Genomic DNA, 14,810 nt, shown 5'->3' with positions numbered 1-14,810 from the left:
TTTCTTTTTTTTTTTGAAAATACGTAAATAGTAAAATACTGATTCAATATCTGTGGCCGACGTGGTAGGTCACGTGATGCAAGCAGGAGTAGGTCAGGAGACGATGACTCGTGATCGCGTTCCACTAACTTTCTACTTATTCGCGAATCGAAGTTTCGCAATTCCAGACTTTTCTGATTCATTCAAAGGAATATGACACGTGAAAATGGCACGTAAGACAGCATCAGATATTTCTCTCATCTCTCGTGTTCTCTTATATGTTGAAGCAGTGATTTTTAGCGAATAGAAATCTTACTTACGTTTCTCTGCGTCATACGAAATGTCTGGATGCGAATTTTCACTACGTTTAAAAAAAGAGGAGGAAAAAAAAATAATAATAATAAAAGTGCGAGAATAACTTCTTGCTTTCCAACGATATAAATTTGAACGAAACGTTGCGAATAATTTTGGAATTATAAGTGCGTGTAATTTTTAAAAATAGCGAGGTACGAATGGTATAAATTTTAGCAGCTCGTTAAAATTCATTTCGATTCGATACGTTTTAATTCGTTTCGGCATTCAGCGTTTGTACACTTTCGAAAATTGTGTATCCCTCTGAACGAACGTAATTCCAAGTTTTGTATATCTTTTCAAAGTAGAAGGAAACGTGGGTTGCAGCTCGTGACGGAATTCCAGATGAATTCCCTTCCCCCTCTTCTGATTTTCGGAAGAGACTCGAATTACAATTTTACGCTTCGCTTGTGCTTTACACGGCTTTTGCTACGTGACTCTATACCGTACGTGCTTGTTTAACTTTTGCTGAAACGCACACGTGTAATCGCGACACATTCCCTCCCCGAATTTTGAATTAATTATGCTTTCCAGAACAATGCGTCTCTCGTGAAATAATCCGCTCTTCAATTCGCAAGTATTTTATCCTCAAAATCCATTCTTTCTCGTGAATCTTGCGAATTATTTTCACTTTCACTTTTTCCGCTCGCGAAGTTCCGTTATACCGAATCGCCGATTTGTTTCTCCTTTTTCTTCTGGCGTCGATTTTCCTTTCGTTCATCGCCGTTCATCTCTGCGGGGAAAAATTGTTAAAATATCTTTCTCGTAAATTTGTTGGAGAAACGCGTTAATATCATTCGTGGACAATTTGCTGCAAAAGTTCTCAGAAGTCTGATCGAAAAGTTAAGATAAATCAATTTCGTATAATTACGATAGAAAGGATAATAACGAAGGTGATGGATTATGGAAAAGAAACTTTTAACGTGTTTAAAAATTGAAGTATTTAAAAAGTTAACCGCAACGACAATTTGATAAAAAAGAATTTCTTTGAGGCCGTTAAATTAGTTCATATAGTTGTTGCGGTGTTGGAAAGCATGCCGCAGCAAACTTCACCAAGCAAGCCAGTTTACAAATGTTCGTAACGAGATAACGAATCTTATAAAAGGAACGTCTTCTTTTCAATTACTCTTGTCTGCTCTTGTTTCATTGCGGCAATTTATACAGCGTTGTATCGTATTCTGCGCCAACTTCTGTTTCTGCTTAAATAAAACATTTAAATAAGTATTCAAGTATTTCGTTTCATCCCCGATTCGTTGTTTACATTATCGATATCATTCGATTGGGTATCGATCAAATAAAATACACGGTATAAATTTTACTTTTAATCATCGATACCATTTTTCTCGCCTAGTCTCAATTTGACACACAATTTGATTAAAAGCTCGATGAATATTTGAACGATCTTCCCTCCCTTTCCATTCGATCGATATTTCCTCGACGAGGGGAGTATCATTTAATGCAACAAATAACCCTTTTCGAAACAATTATTCTCCACTTGTATCTTGTAATCGCAACTAATCGATCGTCGAATTGTTTCGTCGCCAAGTAACGAAGATTAATCGGTGTTCTTTGTTAAACAAATTTACAACATGTAATGGAATTTATCGGCGCGTGATCGATACCAGTGACATCTATTAGAAATTTAATTCATTAAGAGTCGCTCGTGATGAATACTCGTCGATTAAAACTCTTCGCTTCGATCATAATAATTTTTTTATTTAACAGATTAGATTAACTTCGACAAGTCGCGAACCTTTTCCAAGGATCTCGAAAATTAATTAATTAAGTCGAAAGTTCAAAATTCATGGTTGATGGAATAATGTGGTCGATTTTATTCGATATTCTCGTCACGCCACGTATCGGCCGATCGTTGTCAATCGCCCGCCCTGATCCACGTTTCGAATTAATATGATAATGAGCCGGATTTATGGGCCGCGTTGCAAATTGTTTCGTTATTGCTTTGGTTATCTCGAATCGGTTAATCGTGTTCATCGTGATTGCGGAAATATCGACAAAGAAACAAATTGACAAGATTTTGTTCGTTTACGAGATGTAAATAAATTAATAATAAAGAGAAAGAGGCAGTGTGGATATATTGGAATATATTTGTACTATTTTGAAAATTTTTAAATATTAAAATATTAGAACAATTTTATATTATCTTATCTTTGTAAGTTAAAAATCTTTTTAATATGTTTATCCATGGATTACACTTTTAATAGTGACAAGATTTTACCACGAATAATATAAAATGAAGTATTTAAAAAACGCGAGTGGCAATTATTACCAACGATAAAAATACAATTTGCTCGACGAAGAAATCGTTGATCTTCAAAATTGCGAAGATAATTTCAAATGGAATTTTGTAAAAAAGTATAAAAGTAAAAAAAAGGAAGATCGATTGTTTAAATCTACGAATGTATGTCGTTAATTTATTTCCGAATTTATTAATCTTAAAAATTTCGTTCACATTTCTCTTGCGATGTTTTCTATTCTGGCTCGTCTGGCGGAGTGGCTCGCGTAGAGTAGTTTCGCATGTTACACAGTGGCACCTGTTGAATCATACTGGCTTATATACCCGACCTAACTATTCGAGCACCGATACCGGGAACAAATCGTTGGAATGGAAGAACATTAAACCCACCCTTTCGTAATTTACGACGTTATGCTAAAATTTCGAGGCCGTGGCGATGATCGTGGCCGGCATTCAATCTGCGAGATTCGTTTACGATATTGAATCGAGCCGTAAAATTGCACACACGAGCCCGTTAAACCATTTATCCTGATGCAATATTCACCACGTTGTATTATATCGACATTAAAGCCTCGCGGACCGTGAAATTTGGTTAAATTTTATTGTCGAAATTCATGCGATCATGGAGCTTCGTTAATTAGCGGTTTGCATTACTTAATATCGTGAACCTTGGAAACTTTATATTGTATCAGTTTTTATAGTATCAGTTATAATATGAAATGTTATAATTAAGCGTATTTTTTTCTTCTTCTTCTTCTTCTTCTTCTTCTTCTTTCTGCACGGTACATCGTGATTTTTTATTAAGATAGGCAAATTCGTAGGAGAGGTATAGTAGTAGAAAATATATAATTAAGGGCGCTTTAATCCTTCGATGTTTAATGGCTCGTGTGCATTTCAGAAATTTTATCACATTTTTATCGTTAATTAACCGGCGATAATAATTGAAAGATAAAGAAGAGAAATTGTAGAAGAAACGATTTGAATAATGGGGGGACTTTAAGAGGATTTAACTCGCGCTCAACGTTTTATAATAACAAATTGGGTCGCGTTTCGTTATATAAATGCAATTTCACGTTCACATTTTTATCTTTTCACTTGTCTTGTACGTCTCTCGAAGATTCCACGGTCCAAATCTTTGTATAATTGAAACCGTCTCCATTTCCAGGCTTTAAATTGTGGATAATAATTTCTCTAGAACGATGTAGCGTGGTATATTTTATTTTCAAACTTTCTGAAGAATCTCCCTTAAATGAAACTAATTACGTGGTTGACGAATCTAATTACTGTGGAGATCTTCAGATTCTGGTGAACGCCACTTAATAAAAATTCGGGAGCATTTCGCTCTAATTGTTTGTCTTATTAATTACTTTCAACATTTCTGACTCTCTCTCCCTCTCTCGATATTAATCTCGTTTAATATTCAATGGTGAAAACTTTTTCACGAAACTTCCTCTCCCGTTGAACGTTCCCCCGTTGAAAATTGAGAATAATCTTCAAAAATGAATCGACGAAACCGTGACAAAATCGTGCCTTGTCATTTTAATCTTAAACGAAACATAGCGAGATTATTCCACACGTGTGTATCTAAATTAATGAAGTTCGTCAAGAGCTTAAACCGGAGTTAAGGTTTGAAACCAGTTCCTAATAATCCCACCAGGATCTTCTTGGAAACTTGAAATTAATTTATTAGCGCTCACGACTTTTCGACTGACGTGTAATTGAAGATTTCCTTCAAATGAATTTTGACCTCGAACTTTGCCAAATAATATCGTCAAGTAAATTCTCTTTTATTTTTGTTAAAAATATTTTCGTAAATGCCTATATATATATATTTTACACACATAAACAAAAATTCCACAATCGTAAAATAACCCAATGGATCGAATTTCAAAATCAACTTTCGTTTCACTTCGTTTACCCAGCTGCTTTTTATCAAATTCTCAAACCTTTCATTCACTTTTGTGAATGAACAACTGGTGAAAAAAAAAAAAAAAAATTAGCCGATCTTTCCGTCTCTCTTTTCGTATTCTCTCATCATATTTCACCTATTTTCGATTCCTATTAATATATACTCACACGCGCACTCACATGGATCGTGGAAATATTTACAGAGGAAACTAGCTGTCGCTTCTTCACATAGACAGTGCAAATGTTTGCCAAAGGCTTAACACGCGAGCGATAAGAGGGTTTCCGTTGGCCCATGAATCTTCAACATTCAATTCTGAGTCTGCGGGTCTTTTTTTTTTTTTTCCACCGTTGGAATCCAGCCCAGAGGCCGCGCCGTGGATGGAAAAACCAAGGATATTTCCCGGTGGACTGGTTTCTCTCGATGAGAAACCGTGTAATTCGTCTCGCCACCTTTGCTTCGTGCGTCTCTTTTCTTTCGCCTCTCTTCGTTTATGCACGCCTGGATATAGTTTCAGTCTGGAACTTCCAGGTTTCATTCCCTCTCCCCCCTCTCCTTTTTTTTTTTCGTTGTTGGCGATGTTGGCACGCCTGGTGAAGACACCAAAGGAACCTAGAGGAAACGTATTCGAAGCGAAGAAGCTTTGTAAAAATCTTTCTGTTTTGTTTTGTTCCTCCCCCTCTCGTCTTCTCCTTTTCGCATTTTATACGCGTTTATGTCTTTTGGATTTTTGGATCTTTGAAAAGCCTCGATGCAAGTCGAAGTTTTCGAGTGAGCTTCGATTAAAATTTCAGATGTTTCGAAATTGGTGGTATTTGGATGTGGAACATTTGAATGATTGATGACATTTTAATCGTCTGACTATGACTATAGTCTTATTCTACTTGTCACAACATGTTTGATTATTCTATTTGTTACTCTACTTGTTTGACTACACGAGTTAAAGTCAAGTTGGTTAAACACGTGTAATAAAGTCGATTAAGAAAATGTTTTCAGAGAAACTTTTTATGACGTTCAATCGAGAAATCGAATTCATCGATATGAAGTATCCTCGAGTTGGGTAAAATATTTATCAAATATTTCGGGATACAATTGTCGATGCGAATTTCAAAAGAAATCTGCCTTATTGATTATATAATGAACACGTGCTGTGCAATTTAAATGTATTGCTTAAATATATTTAAATAAAATAATGGACGTATTTGATATGCAAGTAATCGGTTTGAGCTAATGCATACTTATATCTGACCAATTGATAAGCCCTTCTACTTAATCTATCTTACGCATATATTTTATGTAATATTGTTTGAATATTTATACACGAACAAGATCTCTACTAAACTCAAACCCAAAAATCCGATCATAAACACCTTATCTTGCATAACCTCGATTAAACCTGTTTAGGCAAACAACGTTCCCGTTGATTTAATAGGATTTACGTGCTTGAGCATCTCATTTTACGCGACCAGTATCTTCATTCAATGAGAACTCTTGAAAAAACACAATTGACATCCTCGACGTAAGAGAGACGAAAAATATACAAATTGAACTCGCCAAGTTGCGAGCAAAAATATTTATATTTACAAAAAAATATTTATTTATAGAAAAATTTTAAAAGTAAGAATTAACAATTATATAGATTCACAAAGATTCATATGTACAGAGTGCAAATCTAAATTGTCTCAAGGATATAAAAGCGGAATCTCCATATTGTATCCGCAAGGATACGATACTCATCGTCACGATATTCGATTAGATTCTCAATCCTCAATCTCCCGTTTCTTCGCGTTAGAGAAGGGGACTTTATTTTCATGGATCCACGAACACGATAATGCGTGTTCCCGTTGCAGGGAGAACAGGAGATGGCACGGTTCGATAGTCACCGGCGAAGGAGACTAGAAGAATGGAAGGAACAGACGGCTCAAAGGGGCTAATAAGTGTGAAAGTTGGAATGGAAGGGTAACGATGGGTAAGAGGGGGAGATTAAAAAAGCGAGAAGGACGAAGGTAAGGACGTGGAAAGAGGGATGAAATTATCGATCGAGGACAGATAAATCTTCAACGACCACGCTTTTCCCCTCCCTCCGTTTCTTTTCGATCTTCGATCTTCGTATAAGCGCGTGAATTTAATTTCTAATTCTGGCAGCCGAATTCGAAAATTCTACGTCTATATATACGGGATATAGGCGGGGATGGAGATCTTTGGCTCTCGAACGTTCACAACTCGTTCCATTTCGAAAGAGAGTGAATGAAACGTCAACCGCAATTCCTCCTTATTCCTCATTGTTCCTCCTTAATTGTTTTATCATGTGGGATAATTATTTTATCGTCTGGTCCTCTAACGATCCATGAGAATCGAGGAAGGAGGACCGGACGATAAAATAATTAAGGGGTAGATGTTGGAAATTGGAGAATCAATTTCTGATTCTATTATAATTAATTTCTTCGATTAGCTCTTTGCTTGAAGGAAAAGAGAATTTTATTTCATCGATTATATTGCTTTAAAGTTTTTTTTATTAAATCAATAAATGTCGAATGAAAGGAATGTCGAACATTTTTTTTCTTTTTCGATTAAATTATAAAATTGAAGTAGAAAGATTTGAAGTTGGAAAGTGATTTAGATCAGAATATTGTTATTTCAATATTTTTAGATACAAGTCGAATATAAATAATTGAAAAATAAGTAGCTTCATTTTTTCCCTTATATCATGGAGTAGGAGGTAGTAAAATGATATATATATATTTTTTTTTTGATACTTTCCTTCTAAATTTTCTAAAAAGTACTTGTCAAGAGTAACGAATCTTCATCATCACCAATTTAAGTTCTACTATCCTATAGAAAATATTTTCTTTGAGAAGGGTTGGACACAGTTTATCGATTCTCTTATCCACACGTATTAACAGGATGACATAAAGGATATTAAAGTTCGGTCAAGTTTCTTCGAAGAAAGCGGCCAACAGTTAATTATCGTAGCTTTTTAATTAACGCTTAAAAAGATTCTACTCCATTATATCGTGTGTCACGTGACTGGAAGTTTCTAAAAATATCTCGAATCATTTTATCGATTCGTAAAATTGTAACATTTTTTACGTTATAAATTTACAATAACGCAATTCGTATTATATTTAAATATTAAGATAAGTAATTTGACGAAAACCTCGAGATGAAGAGAGGAGAAATATGAATAAAAGAAGCGAGGAATTAATTACATAACGCTTAATGCTCGAGTACCATCGCGACGCTTTTTATTTCGAGGCATCGAAACGAAAGGTGAAATATCGAGAATTTTCTAACATTAACAACGATTCTTCTCTAGCGGAAGGTTTATCACAGTCCGTGCTGAATTCTTTTCAACAATTAGATCTAATTGCTTCTTAAAATAGTTAATTGTCTCGAAAAAAGAAAAAAGAAAAAGGAAAAGTGGAGAAATAAATGGAAAGGAGAGTACCTCACGAAGAGACTGATAAATAATTCAACACGGTACTTTTATAGTACCGTGGCAACTGTCACTGTTCATTTTTCTTTATACCTCGAATGACGCGTGTTATAAATCTTGAAAAATTTTAAATCTCTTTACAGTGAAATTCTTCTTTGGATAAAAATGGAAGAGATATTAAAGAAAGTATGCCAAAAAAAACCTTTGATCAAAATTTGTTGAAATTATATTTATTCTAGATTCTATTAGATAATAAATACAAAATTGTTATAGTTTAAGGAAAAGATATTACTCTCGATAAAAATAAATATTCACGAACAATTTGTATATCTTTGGTTGACAGAATTGGAATAGATTCAAATGTATCAACCAATTGCTAAATATGTAATTAATTACGCTCTTGCTTATTGTAAATGTTGACGCAGCTTGTGTTAACATGTTGTTATTAATTCTCGTTTATCAATTTAATCGAATGCGGTTAAAACTGGAAAACTGTTATTTTGCGAGTTAATTATTAATTTTTTCGATCGCAAAAATGATAAATATCCTTTCGAATTATTTGTTTATTCATATGTTCACACGATTAATTTATATTCAAGTTAATTCGTATAATATAAAAATTCAAGGGATAACGGTTTACATTTTTTGAAACTTGAAAAATATTTTTAACTAAGGAAATTGTAGAACAAAGTGTTGTAGACAGCGTGACGGTGCAACATATGGTTGCACGCGATAGTATTTCAGTTTCAGTATGATGTAAAATTACCACAACATATCTACCTCAATAAAATTTCTCGAGGTACGCAAATCTTTTTTCTACTAGTTTCTAAAGTCTTCGTAAAAGTTTGCGCGTTTAAATATATTAGAAATCGACAACTTCAGATTATTATATTAATTAGTAGTAATTTTTTAGAATGGTATTCGTATCAAAGATTTTTACATTGAGAACTTTTAAATACTAATTAAACTAGAAACATAAGAATAATTATGAAACAATCTTTTGATTATATATTATTTTCCATCCAGTTATTATTTGCCATCATTTGAATATTAATTTGAATATTAAGTTTCAATAATTTTTTTAAATATCAATTGTCATGTATGATTCTTTATACTCGCAATTATAATCGCAAAATGCAATATCTGGTGAAATTGCAACACGTTAAGTAAATGTGTTCAATGAACAAAAATTCATCGAGAGTTAGAATAAAAGTGAAACGATGTTTCCCGCTATTCGAAAACGAATACGCATACTAAGTTTTACTACAACAATATTAGAATCGCGTTAAATGCTTAATAACTTTCCGACTTAATATTTAAAACGTTTTATTCTCTCGTACTTGTAGCGTTATACGCAGCAACATTTTTGCCAGGGCAAACGAAACGCCGACTTATTAAAATCCGAGCGAATTTTTAAAAATTTAATGAAACTGTATTTCGCCTCTTCTTTTAAATCGGTTTACCGTACATCGTCCCGTGAATTGCATTTCCCCGACGATAATCTGCAATTAACGTCGTTACTTTGCATTTATCGATTTTTTTTAAAAAATAAAAATTTCGAGTAAATATTGAAATTAATATCTGCAATTGATGCCATTTAATTTCCTTATCGCAAGGTTGAAACAAAGTTTCTTAATTCACATTATTCTATCTCGCGTACATAGAAATTTAAAAATTCTTAAAAATTCTGGATCTAACTCCTTCCTCGTTTTTTTTTCCAAACTTTCTCTACGCCTTCATCCCAAGTAAGAACAGAAATACATTCTCGAAAACGTGTATTTCTAAAAACAAGAATAGATTTTATACATAATATCATAAATTGATCCCTGTCTGTTTCATCGATTCATCAAATTCGCTCAAAAACCATCGCCCTCGCATTGACAAAAATTCAATTCGCGATTTTTTCCCCATCTTCGTACTCGATGCATATTCGACACAATCTCATTTTATTCGCCTCGATTGTAAAAATTCACGTTTTCAACGAGGTCTCGTTTTAAACAGAGACAAGATCTCGTACGAACCTTTTTCCCCATTCAAATTTTTCGCATTCGGTTTTTTCCTCTCTCTTTCTTTCTCTCTCTTTTTTAAACGAGTTTCACGCAATTCCCGCGCGTCGCAACGCGATGAATACGCTTCCGATTTTAAGTTAAAGCGTAAACGCGGAACCGACTTTTCGCCTTGGCTATCACGATTTCGAGAGAGCTTCGTTAAAGGTCTTCTCGAGTTGATGCAACGCCAGTAATTAATTATGCGCTCAAAGAACTGTCCCTGGGTTGAATAGAATTCGTGTGGAGAAACGTCTTGCTCGATTCTCGTTGCTCGTTAAACGATATTGCTTTCTTGAACGAGCACACGAAGCGGGAAATGGTGGGCAGCTTTTTTAGTTTTCTTAATCAATTGTAAAATCTTTTGAACGAAGTCATTGATCCGTTTTGATTAATTTTTCTTCGAATGGAAATTAAACGAGGAAAAAAAAAAAAGAAAATTTCGATATTTTACGAGATTTTTTTAATTTCTTCCTTTTATTTTCGTAAAATGTAATTTTCCAGAAATTTACAGAGAACGCGACTTTTTTACCACCACTAATTAATCTTTCGCAGAATACATTCAACGCCCAATTTCTAATCTAATCGTGTATATAAATTATGCAAGTTTTCATCCGAAATTCGACGAATCGAATTTCCTACTTAAATTTCTTACACCAATCTTCCTTTCTTCTCTCACGCACATCATTATCTCTCACTTTCCCGGACGAATTATGAAGCACGATAACTCGAAGCAGACAAATTTTGCTTGTCGTACGAAGCAATGATCGTAATTACGTCCGTTGTTGCTTGGGGCAGCAGTTTAATTCGAGATTCTGCCTCGAGTCGATGCTCAACGATTTTCACGAGCGATGATATATTGCGGTTGAACGTGCGAAACCGTACAAAAGTTGCGAGAGTTGCGTGATAGACGTGCATTTCTCTATGTTCCGTCCCTCGTTTAATATGGAACGTGGTCGAGTGGCACGATGAAACAGGGAGAGACAAAAAAAAAAAGAGAAGATAAAAAAGAAAGAAAGAAGGATATAACTGAAATGCAGATACGTTCGTTTGAGCAATTTAAGCAGTTTCGAGCTCTGCTCTGTTCGTGATTAAGAGAGAATAAAATGTCGAGAGGGAATATCGTGTGATAGGGGAGACCTTGGTAACCCTCTTTTTTTATTTTTATTTTTTTTTTTTGCTTTCGTGAAGGATATGATCGATCGATGCTCCGATCGTTCTTAAAATAATTTTTTTTTTTATATTTTCCTCTCTCTCCCTCCCTCCCTCTCTCTCTCTCTCTCTATGGTTTCGTTTTCAGTGCAAAGAATTCATCTGGAAATTCTGGAACGAGTATTGTGCGCGTCACACCGATGACAATTATGTTTTGCGATGAAAAAGTGACGTTTATTCGATTGAATTCGTTTATTTCGGGATCACTTTTGCCCAAAAATGGTTTTAACGGATTGGAATGTTGGTCGAATAACATTCGTACATTTCCACTTCGAGAAACTAACTATGCGTACTTTTTCTTTTTTGTAAAATAAATATGAATAGGTATCGTGTAAGAATCATGGGTTTACAGATTTTTGATGTACGAATCGTGTTTTCTATAATTTGTATGGAAACGTTATTCACCTTAATCTGAATTGTCAATCTATAAGAATTTGCAAGAAGAATCGAAGAGAAATTTCTTGAAGCTTGATTATTTTTAATTATTAGCGATTAATTATATTTTACAGCAAATTTTTAACACATATTTCTTCCTATAAATGGAGCTGACGAAATTTATCGGCATATATATTTATAAAATATCAATTCATATTTTCTGTCGAAACCTTTTAATACTTTTCAGAAAATTTCTATTTAAAAATCAAATATTATATTTAAAAAAAAAAATAATAAATCCCTTCGCGCAATTACAATAACGAACAGATATCTCACATTTCATTCATTCACTCAAATGAATAAATCCCATCGAAAAGTAATTGTGACGAGTCAAAAATTCAAAGTCTCTCTAAAATCCAGTTAAGAACAGGATAACAGCTAATCTCTTCTGTAATCACAAAATTCGCAAATTTATCTCTCTCTCTCTCTCTCTCTCCAAACTACTTTCCACACTATTTCCAAAGAAATCCAATTAAATCCAATTAAATCCAAGTGGAAGTGTTCGACAGTACAAAAATCCACGTCCAAACCGAAACTTCATCCGTGTTTCGCGCATTGTCAGCGGGTAATTTTTAATCCCGACCTTAGCTTAAGTGCTCACGTCCCTGTTTGAGATTCAATCCGCGTACCGGTTCTTAATGCTCTCCCTTCGAAATTAAGAACACTGTACTCGCCCCGACGATTTATCCCCGACAACTCAGCACAGCCCGTCCCGTTCATTCGCCTCGCCTCCAACAAATTCTAATTCCCTTCCTAAGAAGTTAGCAGAAGTATACACGAGGTGAGAATGATCCGGCGCACCTACAATTTCGAGCATCAAGTGGTCAGCGCGATCGTCTCTTCCGAATGAATCTTGCGCATCATCGTCGTCCATCTTAATTCCTTGCTCGTGAATTGCTCGAAATAATGCTGTATAATCCGATTACGCGAGTGTGTACAAGTGTCAAAGACGCTCTCTGTCTCTCCCTCTCTCTCTCTCTCTCTCTCTTTGTTTCGCTAACCATTGTTTGGCGGATTTGTGTATTATACGCGCGTTGATCCTTGCGAAACGAATGGGTCGAAACCGTTTAATTATTATCGTTTCCATCGTCCTCGTTTCAGTTGTCGAAGGCACCGTGATCGGTCGAGTCATGGGGAGTACACTTTTGTTTGAGTTAATTTTAATTTCTCGATTGTTGCGCCTCGAGAGAAGAGTATTTTTCCATGGATGTTTATCGAGATGAAAGGTAAACAATGTTTATAATTGAGTTTCACGAGTTTATATTTTATTTTGCGTCGAGACGTCTAATCGTGGCGATTATCAATTTTGAGAAACAATTTTGGTCAGAGATTGATTAATTAATCAATTTGGGACGAAAGACAGAGTAATTTTTCTTTTGCCGGTTTATTCAATTTTTCTTCAAACTCAAGATGAATTAACTGGAACGAATGGAATTTAAATATTTAATCTCGATAAATGAGTTTTTTTCTTTTTAATACTAGAATTTGTACAACAAAATTATAAAAATATTCTTTCTTATCTTAGACAACGTGTCTAAATTGTTAGGCAAAAGTTAGAACAGCTTCGTTATTATTTTTCTTCAACAAGGAAAATGTTCTTTATCCCCCGAAAACTGTGCAATCAATTTACTCTTGCTCTTATTTTCGTTCACGTTCATTGCAAGTAACTTTTCTTGTTTTTTCCGCGCATCCTTGGGAAACACGGTTTTATAGTTGTGTTTGTTCGTTCTTCGGAGATAAATGAAGCATCGCCGGTTTGACCCTTTTCGAGTATATATGTCCTTGCAACAAGTAATTAAGAAGCACTATTCGATACGGGATTAATGGAAAGTGTAAACAGTTCTCGTGCGCAATTTTCCATTAACATTTTCGAATGAGAAACCTATTAAGAATATCGCCTCCCTATTAAACCTTGTATGCACTGTTTAATTACCATTCGAATAACCAGTTAGCTGCAACTACTCGTTATAGTAGCGAAAACAAGTAATAAATGAATCTATTAAAGTTGTTGACGCATCAGTCGCATCAAATACATCGTATTTTTCTTAGAAAATTTTCTCCCAATCATATTTACGTGATTGTTCAATTTATTTATCCATCTATTCTTATTAACACATTTATACCACTCGTCTGTCTACGATATAATATTTTTCTAATTTTTACTTCTCGAAATGTGTTTCGATTTCGTGTTTATCTTTCGCAATTCGTTTATATTCATCTTGAAGAAATTATTTTTTCCCAAAGCCTGGAAGAAAACTTCACGAACGAATGAAATATCGTTAAGAGATTAAAAGTGACGTTATATAGCTGAAATTTATTCCCCAAAATTGGTAGTCTCACAAATATCCCCAGTATGAATCGTAATTAACGTCGAGATCACAAGATTCATACCGAAACCTATCCCATTTGTTCCCAATTCGATGGTATAAACGGTTTGGCCTAACACATCATCACACGTTACATCATCACCGAGATGTATAGAAACGATACACGTCAGAATGGTTGACCAATATCCTCCTCGAATCGCAACCGGTTTAATGGAGATTTAGCGGGTTTAATGTCGATTATCATTATCGAATTTCTCGTGTGGTTCGCATAGACGGATCGGTCGGACCTGGAGAATTTAATTAAACTTAGTCCGGCTCCATTCCACGATATAACGGCTATAACGTGTTTAAATTTAACTGTAAATGAGAATTAGAAATGCATGTTCCGCCGAACGCATGATTGGTCACATGGCACGTTCTCGTACACACGTGCTGAAATGATTCATTGATAGTTCACTCTTCATCAAGAGTTTGTATTTAAATATTTCTGATACGTGCGTGCTTTTCCAAATATATGTCATTGAGTATTTGTTTTAATGTATGATCCGAAAGGAGGAGATAAAATTTAATTATAATTTTATAAGTTACGTTTAAATGCGTTTAAAAATTGATCTTAATTTTCGTGAGAAGGCGATAATAATTTATTTTTAAAATTGTGTTTATACGAGAAGAAAATTTTTTTCACGTGTAAAAAGACGTATCAAGGAATGGAACGATTTCGTTACAAAAAGAACCTCGAATACTGCTCGTAACAGTAGTACTTTTATTTCTATTCAATTTCAATTTCTCTTAAAAGGATCTCTTTAAAGGATACAAGTTTTACAGTCTCATGGTCTTCGACGGTTCCATTATCTTTACACACACG

General features: G+C 34.5%; 1 protein-coding gene across 3 annotated transcripts in view; it reads right to left on the bottom strand.

The window, feature by feature from the left end:
* Positions 1 to 14,810, bottom strand: part of Glurb (metabotropic glutamate receptor B) — a 128,100-nt gene that overhangs the window by 34,944 nt on the left and 78,346 nt on the right. The window lies entirely within an intron of this gene.

This window comes from Apis florea, unplaced genomic scaffold (genome assembly GCF_048593485.1).
Source record: "Apis florea isolate Af1SG1 unplaced genomic scaffold, ASM4859348v1 contig_3587_pilon, whole genome shotgun sequence".
NCBI classification, from domain to species: Eukaryota; Metazoa; Arthropoda; class Insecta; order Hymenoptera; family Apidae; genus Apis; species Apis florea.
Note: the sequence above shows the minus strand (reverse complement) of the source record. Positions and strands in the feature narration are given on the sequence as shown.